This window comes from Papio anubis, chromosome 16 (genome assembly GCF_008728515.1).
Source record: "Papio anubis isolate 15944 chromosome 16, Panubis1.0, whole genome shotgun sequence".
Taxonomy (NCBI): Eukaryota; Metazoa; Chordata; class Mammalia; order Primates; family Cercopithecidae; genus Papio; species Papio anubis.
Genome location: NC_044991.1, coordinates 87240157 through 87250840, shown reverse-complemented (window position 1 = coordinate 87250840; position 10684 = coordinate 87240157). Strand labels below are relative to the sequence as shown.

The 10684-nt window shown below is 43.5% G+C and overlaps 1 long non-coding RNA gene across 1 annotated transcript; it reads right to left on the bottom strand.

The window, feature by feature from the left end:
* Positions 1–6489: 6489 nt before the first annotated feature.
* Positions 6490–8943, bottom strand: LOC103887903. The gene is made up of 3 exons (XR_004178828.1): positions 8740–8943; positions 7881–8060; positions 6490–7337 (listed from the first exon to the last, which is right to left on the bottom strand). It is a non-coding gene; the product is annotated as an uncharacterized protein C20orf197 (long non-coding RNA).
* Positions 8944–10684: the final 1741 nt, after the last annotated feature.

Genomic DNA, 10684 nt, shown 5'->3' with positions numbered 1-10684 from the left:
GGTTGGAGACACCAGGAAGCTCTGGGCAAAAGGGAGCCTCGAGGGGGAAGACAAGAGTGACAAGAGCCAGGAGCAGGAAGAATGTTTCAGAGCAGTGGTTCTCTGAGTGTGGCCCCTGGACTGGCCACATCAGCCTTACCTGGGAGCTTGTTAGAAATGCACATTGTGAGCGGAAACTCCAGAGGAGAACGTTTTAGCAAAGCTCCCAGGTGATGCTGCCGCCTTCCCAAGCTTCAGAACTGCTGTTTTAAGCAAAAAGAAAAAAACATACAGAGAAGATGGAGTCTGGCATATCTGAAAATCAGGGAGAGCCAGACCCTGCTGGCTGCCTGCCTTCTTCTGGATTCTTAGAAGTCTATGTTTGAACAACAATGTGTTTAGGAAAGGTGGATGAATCTCGCTTGGCCTAATCCATGCATCTCCTTTTGGTGATTAAAGAGAAAAAACAACAGAAAAGAAATCAACTATAGCGGCTTCCAGGGAAAATTGTGCTGAGCTCTAGTGGTTTGAAAGGTGCTCCTCCGAAGATATATCCACATCCATCCTAATCCCCAGAACCTGTGGTTGTAACCTGACTTGGAAAGAAGGGCCTGGTCCTTGCAGATGTAATTGAGGATCTTGAGATGAGATCATTCCGGATTACAGTGGACCCCAAATCAATGACATGTGCCCTTACAAGAGACAGGAGAGAAGAAGATGCAGACGCAGAGAAGGCTACATGGGGGCAGAGACAGAGATGGGAGCGATGCAGCTACACAGGGAGGAAGGCCAGGAGACACCACGAAAACCCAGAAGAGGCAAGGAAGGATCCTCTCCTAAAGCCCCCAGAAATAGCAGGGCCCTACCAACACCTGGAGAGAATATGATTCTGGTGATTGGAGCCGCTGTGCAGTGTTTGTTACAGCAGCCACAGGAGGCTAAGACACCGCCTACAGGACTGGATTCCCTGATGCTCTTATTTCCTTTCTGCTACACGTTACCATCTCCAAGACATGCAGCTATCTTTTTGTTTGGTTGGGTTTTTTTTCCTGTGTTCCTGCTGGACTGGGAGTATTAAAAGGGCATCATCTGGCATTATATCCAGCACATACTAGATGCTCCATAAATGTTGTTAAATGCATGCATGAATGGAAGAAGGTGGCATAACGAAGATCCATCTTCTGACTTCAAGTAATATTTCCTCCTCTACACATTAACAAAATGACAATGCAAATGAAAGTCTAAGCAGTCATATTATGACACTAAGGTGCCTGGTGCTTGTTACATCATACCACGTCAATGTCAAGTGCATGCCATCTCTCCAAAGCCCAGCTGTTGAAGCCAAGTGAGGCACAACAGAGTAAAATTGGCTCATTGGGCCTAAGGCAGAGTTTCTCAGCCTGGGCACTATTTATACTTCAAGGATAAGTCTTTGTTTAAGGCGGGGTGGCCTGTCCTGAGCAGCTTAGAACGTTCAGCAGCATCTGTGGTCTCCACCACTAGATGCTGGTAGCACACCTTCCCCGTCTCCCTGCCCAGCTGTGATGAGCAGAATGTCTCTAGACATTGCCAAACATCCCCATCATGCAAAATCACCCCAAAGTAAGATCCACTGACCCAAGGGACCCACAAGTAGACTAGTAAAGTCAGCCTTCCCTGAAACTGGGGAAAGCGCACCGCCTTGCCACACTGATGGAAATTCACCAGAAGTCATCCAAATCAGGTCAGAGTGAAAGGTACAGGTGAGGTGAGTCACTTTAGCTCATGGACAAGTAAGAGAAGATGTGAGAGTGGGGCCTGGACCACAGGTTACCAGGGACAAAGATGAACTGTCTGCCTGGGCTGGTGCCCCATCCCAGCAGGTCAGGTGAACGGCAGGACCCAGGTAAGAAGAGACAGCCCTGTCATTTTCACTCACCGGCAGGCAGCCCTGGAGCGTAACCTAGGAATCATGTTGTAAGTCAAAGGAGTCAACAAAGGACACACATAGTGTTCCCACCAAGCACAAGGGCCTGTGTTCCAACTTCTCGATGGGGTGCCAAGCCCAGCTCAACCTGGGAAGAGCTGGGAGCCAAGGGGGTTCACTCCAAGGGCACTGGCTTCACACCAAGGCAAGGGAATAGAGGATTTGGAGGGATGCACCCAGAGCCAAAGTGTCCAAGAGGATGATGACGCCATCTAGCGTTTGTTGGACATCTGCCCCGGGCTGAGCACTGTGCTGTCTAACTCAAAGTATCTAAAGAGCAACAATTGTCAGTGTCCAGCCTCCACCTCCAATGTTTAAAAGGAAGATGAACAGACAGAATTGGTAGAAACGCAACAGGAGCCTTTGAAATACCTCTCTAGTCCTTAATGGAGAAACCAGATAGAAATTCATAAAGACCATAAACAAAGTGTGGTTAATATAACAAATATCTATGCCCCACCCCACAGCTTTCAAAGACATCATGTGTTTCTGTATTTACAACAGGGCTTTTTTGCTTAATGCATAAAATACTACAAGACCTTTGAAGCCCCATTTCTCTGTTACCATTTTGTCTCCGCTCCCTCCCTCCACAGGGGAAACCCTGATTCTTGAAGGTGATGAACACCCTCTCTTCTGTGCTTTTGATGATATATGTGTATATATTATCCACACTTAGGCTCACAAAATCATATCTAACATTGTTTCCTGTTATTTTTTAATTATATATAACATTGTTTCCTGTTATTTGTTATATAACAAAATTATATATAACAATGTTTCGTGTTATTTTTACCCAAATTGTATCATGATGAACATGTTCTTTTTCACTTTCTTCTCACCGTCTCCTCCCCCATACTAAGTTTCTGAGAATTTTCCAGGTTGATATTGGTAGACCTGATTTAATCCTTTTACCTGTGGCAGAGTAATCCATTGCATAAATTACCTAATCCAATCCCCTACTGAGGAACATTTAAGTCATTTCTGATTTGTTAACCAGTATGAACAACACTGCAATGAAAAATCTCACACGTACCATTTCTTGCGAATGCATAAGAGAGTTTCTCTAGGGCAGGGTCCCCAACCCTGTGCTGTGAACCAGTACGGGTTCGGAACCGGTTAGGAACTGGGCCATACAGCAGGAGATGAGTAGCTGCCGAGTGAGCAAAGCTTAACCTGCATTTACAGCTGCTCGCCATCATTTGCATGGCCTCCTGAGCTCTGCCTTTTGTCAGATCAGCAGCAGTACTAGATTCTCACAGGAGCGTGATCCCTACTGTGAACTGCACATGCAAGGGATCCAGGCTATGAGCTCCTTATGAAAATCTAAAGCCTGATGATCTGTCACTGTCTCCCATCACCCCCAGATGGGACCAGCCAGTTGCAGGAAAACAAGCTCAGGGATCCCACTGATTCTACATCATGGTGAGTTGTATAATTATTTCATTGTATATTACAATATAATAATAGAAATAAAGTACATAATAAATGTAATGTGCTAATAATAATAGAAATAAAGGGCACCGTACATGTAAGGTGCTTGAATCATCCTGAAGCCATCCCCCACCCAACCCAGTCTGTGGAAAAATTGGCTTCCACATAACCCGTCCCTGGTGCCAAAAACACTGGAGACTCCTACTCTAGGGCCCAGATAGGGGAGTAGAGTTGCAGGAGCACTAGGGTATAAATGTTTTGACTTAACTAAATATTAACAAAAGACTTTCCAAAGTAGCTGAAACCATTTATACTCCCAACAGTGATCCCACTAAGCAAGATCCCCAATAAGCAAGAAGTTATTGCTTGCCAGAGTCTTATTTTCTCAAATCTTCAAGGAACTGATTATTTCTGTACTATGGAAACAATTCCAGTACATTGAGAAAGACAAAACATCACTGAATGGTTTCTCCACAGTCAGCATAACCTGAATGCCAAGGCCTGACACAGATTCCCTGCAGAAAAGGTAATTAGAGAAAGTCCATGCAAAAAGCTAGAGAAAAGCGCTGGCAAATAACACACCACGATGGTGAGGAACTGATTCGCAAAATCCAGGAGCTATATGGTTTAGGAAACTTTTAAAAATACTCTCATAACGTTAATAGGGCAAAGGAAAAAGAAGCATATGATCATTTCTTATAAGTCACAAAGACATTTGATAAGATTTAACATCCATTTCTGATACTTGAAATTATCAGTAATTCCTTCTTATAAGATTTTGTTCGTGTGGTTGGTTTTTTGTTTTTGTTTTGTTTTTGTTTGTTTGTTTTTTTGGAGACAGGCTGTCACTCAGTTGCTCAGACTGAAGTGGCGTGGCACCATGCCATCTCAGCTCACTGCAACCTCCACCTCCAGGGCTCATGTGATCTTCCTACCTCAGCCTCCTGAGTAGCTGCGACTACAGGTGTGTGCCACCATGCCTGGCTAATTGCTGTTTTTTGTTGTTGTTGCTGTTTGCTTTTGTTTATTTGTTTGTTTTTTGTAGAGACAGGCTTTTGGAATGTTGCCCAGGCTGGTCTCAAACTCAGGCTTAAGCAATCCTCCCGCCTTGTCTTCCCAAGGTGCTGGGATTCCAAGTGTGAGCACCGTAGAATTTTTTTAATGCACATTCCAATCCAAAAATTACCATCAAATTTACTTATAGAAATACCATCAGCCTTCTATGAGAGTCACAAGTTAAGAATACCTTTATCACTAGTATTGCATGACTTTATTCTAGAAGTGCTGAACAAAGCAATCAGACAAGAATATAAAACAGTCATGAACATTGGAAAAGGCAAAACAATCCTAATTTGTAGATAATAAGGTTGTATTCCAGGAAAACCCAAAATAAGAGAAAAACTATTAAAAAATAAAAATACAGTAATATGATCAGTTATAAATAATACACCACAATCAATGAGTATCTCACATGTAAATTATAACAAGTTAGAAAATACACACTTTAGAAAATCATTTCTGGCCGGGCGCGGTGGCTCAAGCCTGTAATCCCAGCACTTTGGGAGGCCAAGACGGGTGGATCACGAGGTCAGGAGATCGAGACCATCCTGGCTAACATGGTGAAACCCCGTCTCTACTAAAAAATAACAAAAAAAACTAGCCGGGCGATGTGGCGGACGCCTGTAGTCCCAGCTACTCGGGAGGCTGAGGCAGGAGAATGGCGTGAACCCGGGAGGCGGAGCTTGCAGTGAGCTGAGATCCGGCCACTGCACTCCAGCCTGGGCAACAGAGCAAGACTCCATCTCAAAAAAAAAAAGAAAAAGAAAATCATTTCCCTTAAAATACCTCAAAATAAATTTAACAATGCATTTGCAGGACACGTGAAAAGCCAAAAATAAGTCTCAGTGAAGATCTTCTTAAAAGATTTCAATACATGGAAATTCATGTCTTTTTTATTGGATAAGAAGACTCAATGCAATAAAAACATATTTTTTTTCCCAAATTAGTCTATACATTCAGTATGATCTCAATGTGGGATATATTTTGCCTTGGACAAAAAGAGTGATTCTAAAGTTTATCTAGAAGAATAAACATCTTACAACCATCAGGAAAACTCTGAAACAGAGTGGCATTGAGAAACTCTTCTTGCTAGGTATTAAAAATGTATAAGATGATGACAGTTCAGTAAAGCACTGTGTTTTGAAAAAGGAATCAAAAGATAGCTCAAAGAGACGAACTGAGATTATAGGAAGAGACCCAAGTACGTAGATATTTTAGAACATAATACAGTGGTCATTTCTAATAAGGGAGAATATGGAAATGGAACAGCTGAATTACCATTTGGGAAACATAAAACTGGAAGCCAGCCCATTTCTTACTGCAAAGTAAATTCCTGAAAGAACAAAGGTTTACATGAAAAAAAAAATGCTAAAAGCAAATATGGGAGAATATGTATGTAATCATAAGTTGGGGTTGCTTGGCCATTCTAAACATATGAGCATCAGAAAACACAAAATAAGACATAAATTTAACAACATACACATTTACAGCATCTCTGAATGGCTTTAAACATGATAAGCAAAACTAAAGGCAACAACAATTCCATAATTCTTATCACCAAAGCTAATATTCACAATATACAAAGAAACAAATTAATTAAACAAATTAATAAGAAAACAAGTTAATATATGAAGAGGAACATTGACAAAAGATATGAACAGATGTTTCATAAAAGAATAAATGCAAAAGGCTAATGGGCACATTCAAGCTCATTATCAATCAAATAAAAATTAAATATCATTTTTTGCCTATCAGATTGAACAAGAATTAAAATGTAGTTGGAAACCAGTCATAGCAAGCATTTAGGAAAATGGGCATTTTCATGCAGTCTTGGAGAAAGTAAAGTAAGCATCATTTATGGAAGGTGGTTTGACATTATTGTATAAAAATGTAAAATGTTCATGCCTTTGAACCCAGCAATCCAATTCGGGGAATTTATTCTAAGGAGATCATTTCAGAAGTGGGAAAAATGCATGCATGAGAAAACTTTCTATTCCCACCCGTGGGTGACTAAGAAAAATGCAGTATGTGCTTGAATAACTGCTCTGCAGAAATTAAACATGATGGCGAAATATATTTATTGATTGGTAATATTACCTTTGACATTTTCATTAAGGCATTTCATTTGTGACATTTACAAAAGACAGGTGCCAGCATATAATGTGATGTCAATTACATAAAATTATACACATGTATCTTTATTTGTATCAATATATGTCAAAGGATTCTTCACTCTAGCTCTTTCCTAAAACCATCATAGCCCCCAAAGTTTGCATGGTTCATTCTGTCTCATTGTTGAGAAGATTGTCTCAAAATGACACCACCTGGAGCTCTTTTTTCTCGTGGTAGTCATTATCAGCATCTGAAAGTACCTGTGTGTTTCTTCATTTTCTCAATGACTTCTGTGCTGCCTCTCCCACGAGAAGTGACACCATGGGGGCCAGGGTTGACTGGTCCACCTCCAGAGCCTAGCACGGACCTGGCCCAAAGTCCCTGCTTGGTAAATACCTGCTGGATGAATGCACGGTGTTGTGAGACCAGTATTTTTCAGAGCACACTCTCTAGAAGAAATGCCAACCTGTGTTATGGACTAAGGTGTCCCATGGGCAAGTAGGTTTTGGAAACGTGGCATTGGATCAAGCCAATCCAGGGGTTTATTTGGTGCAGAACTTTTCAGAGCCTTTAATACCCAAATGCACATTGTGACTGTCCAAGAGTGTCCCAGATGTCTTGACTGCAGAAGTCCCTCTCTCTTCAGCCCCTTGGAGCGTCTTGTACCATGGGACAGTGTGGGATGAACTCTGTTCAGAAGAATGTTCAGCAACGTATTAAATGGGGGGCTGAGATTGGAGCTGATCCCCAATTTGTCATTGTACTGTCTGTGTTGTCTGAAATGTTGACACTGAGTGAGCACATATCATTTCATAAATAGATCAAGATAAAAGAATAAACATTAAAAATGCACTTATTGTCTGAATCTCAAAATCAAGTTTATTTTCCAAAACCATGAGTTCCATTGAAGTTGTTTTGAAAGAAGAAAGGCTGGTTTGAACCAAACAGAAACACAGAGAGTAGCAGAGCCAGGTCTGCTGTATTCAAATTCTACTTTCACCATATACTTATCGGGCATCTTTGGGGAAATCACACGAGATCAGTCCGTAAAATGAACACCCTCGTAAGTTGTGAGGATTCAGACTAAAAATCTAATAAGCCCCAATAAGTACTAGCTTTTTCCATATTAGCATTGACAAATCTAAATTAAGTTGTGCCATCTAAATATGTTTGCCTTCCACTTACATCAGTCCGCTCAAGTCATGGTCTCCTATACCCAAACTCTCCAGAGCCTGGAGCTGCCTCCGTTTGCTAAGAAGTCAACAGACAAAGGTTTTGGGTGGGCCCCATATTTACTCCTGTTCACCATCAGGAAGTTCTGTGCTGGACTCACCTTCAGCCTGTGGCTGTGCTCGTAGCCATCTGCCTGCCAACAAGAGCTGTGCTAAAACAGGGGAACCGTCAGAACCCAGCCCCGGAAGAGCCTCTGCTGGGACGAATGCTGAGAAGCCAGTTCTCCCAGCTGGGCGTTCTGTTTGTTTATGGAGTGGTTATTGCAGTAACATCTGGATTCCTTAACCAACACCAGGCAAAGGCAAAGATTATGTTTAGCTGCCTGGTGTATTTCAAGGGATGTAGCTTTTATTCTGCATGATCAGGAAGTAATTAGCAGCTTAAACTTGATGCCTTCACTCAGCGTTGATTCCACGCCTCTCTTTCAGCAAGGAAAGCAGTGGAATTCGTAGTTAGTAAATTCCCATTGTCTACCCCAAATCCTTAGGGTAGGTGCAAACAGAAGACCTTTCTGTCCTTCCTTTGAGTCATTTACAGTTTGAGCTGCCTTTTTCATGGGACCCCATGATGACTGGGAGAGGTGAAATGGAAACATTACCCAGCAGCCTGATTATTCAGCAACCTTTACCAAAACTCAGTCATGGCTACTGTCCACCAGGCAGTGATGGGATACATCTGGGGGTGGGGAAGTGGGGAGAATCAACTAGGAAGAAAGACGGAGCTTCAAGCGTAGTGTGGAATGGAAGGATTCAGGCTCGAGATTGGACTCATCTGTCTGGATCCTATTTCTGCTGCATGACCTCCATTTCCGTCTAGAATTTGTGCTCTCCTCATCTTCGAAGTGGGGAAAGTGACAGTACTGACCTTACCATGTTATCTGGGAGGTCAGTAAGATTGCGCACACAAGGGGCTTTGCACCAAGCTGGGCACAGAGTGTCACACTTGCCTGCTGGCTTTACTTCTGAGGAGCGTGGCACACAGCAGTTCCACTGAACAGATAAGCACAGGCTCAGCAAGTGAGCAGTTGGAGGGTTGGGAGGGAAGCCCTGCAGCCTTCTGGGAGAGGTCCCTGTGCCAGCTCTGGGTCTGGGCGGGCACATCTCCACCTTGTGATTATTCGCTGAATGTTTGCACACACCTTTCTCTTCATATGTATGGTCCATGGTTATATACATTTAAAACATATTTTTAAAAACAAAGTTCAGGGAACTGAAGTGACTTGCCCAAGGTCACACAGAGAACTGGAAAGAAACGTGCATTTGGAACCCATTTCTCGAAGTGTCACCAACATGGCTATGGCTTCCACTTCTCGTGGCAGCCCCAGGCACAGCCTCCTCCTGGGTTGGAATTCTCCATTCCCACACAGGTCACTTTCTTTCCACATGTGCACACACATGCACACAACACACACATGTGCACATGTACACGCAAACACACATGTGTGCACACACACATATGCATGCATACACAAATGCCAGCACACACTAAGGGTTTAATAATGGCAGCACTGATTTCATTGCTGACATAATGACCCAAGGACAGTCTTAACAGAACGATTGCCTCATCTTTGTGATGGGGACAAACCTGGGAAGCACCTTCAGAACTCCGTGAGATTAAATGACAGAGCGCACTCGCAACACTTAGAATAGGGCCTGGTACCTAACACAGGCACAATTAAGGGTTGTTATTATCATTGTTATTGCTAATATTAGCCTTCTTTTGACTTATTTCCAAACCAAAACACGTCAAATTCTCCCCATCTTATCCTTTGGAATCTGCATGTTAACTCTGAGCAGATAAGAAATCTTGCCAAGCAATGCTTTTGTTCCTGGTCTATAGAAAACCCAGCCCTAAGCTGGGCTTTTCACCTCTTCAGCAAAGCCTTCCCTGCCTAAGTCGGGATTCCACGCCCCTTCTCATACAAAAGCTGCTACCGACCAGCGAGACCACTCCCAGGTAACACAGCTCCTGAGAACCTCCAGATCCCAAAGTGGATTCTTCCAGCTTTCTCCAAATAGAAAGGTTTTTAACATTTTTTAAAACTGAAACTCATTAGTTTAAAACCCCAAAGTGTGATTGTACACATTTATTTCCCTGGAATTATTTTTGAGATCAGAAAAAAATATAATTTTCCTTCTTGAGGAAAATCAAATTACATGTGCACTGACTTTCTCCAAGTAACACAACCTCAGCCCTATAATTAATATCACCACCTTCCACAGCCTCATAATTAAACATGAGATGCATGGGACTGGGAGGAAGTCACGGGAAGGCAGGAGGTAGATCACCGGGCTGGTCTTTGCCACCCATTTCTTGGGAGCCCACAGGAAGGGGGGAGGTGGCATGGGGAACAAGAGCGGCCCTGAAGCGGGCTAGAGGTCACGTGATCATTTATTTCCCTTAGTGGCCCATCGTCCCAGGGCCGTCTGGGGCATGAGGCCAGCAGTGCCTATGAATGGCTGTGGAGTCTTTGCGCACTGCTTGACATGTATACCACCGGGCCAGCCAAGACGCAGACACTCCAGCCCGTGGGCCGACCTAACGTGAAAGGAGACGGAGGGTTTGTCCGGAGTCTATGCCTGCTGTTCTCACTGAACATGAGTTTTGAGAAACACCTGTGCAGGGATGATCTGAAGGAAGCTGCAGAGTTTATTCCATTGGTGTTCTCCCTGCTTCTTGTCATCTCCTCCCGCCACAGACCTCGGGCTGTGTGGCTCTTCCCCAGCCCCCTCCTCCCAGAAATGCCCACCCAGTGTCCCTCCTCCCAGCATCACCCACCCTCCTTCCAGAAATGCCTCAGCGTCCCTCCTCCCAGCAGCACACACCCTCCTCCCAGAAATGCCCACCCAGTGTTCCTCCTCCCAGCATCACCCACCCTCCTTCCAGAAATGCCTCAGTGTCCCT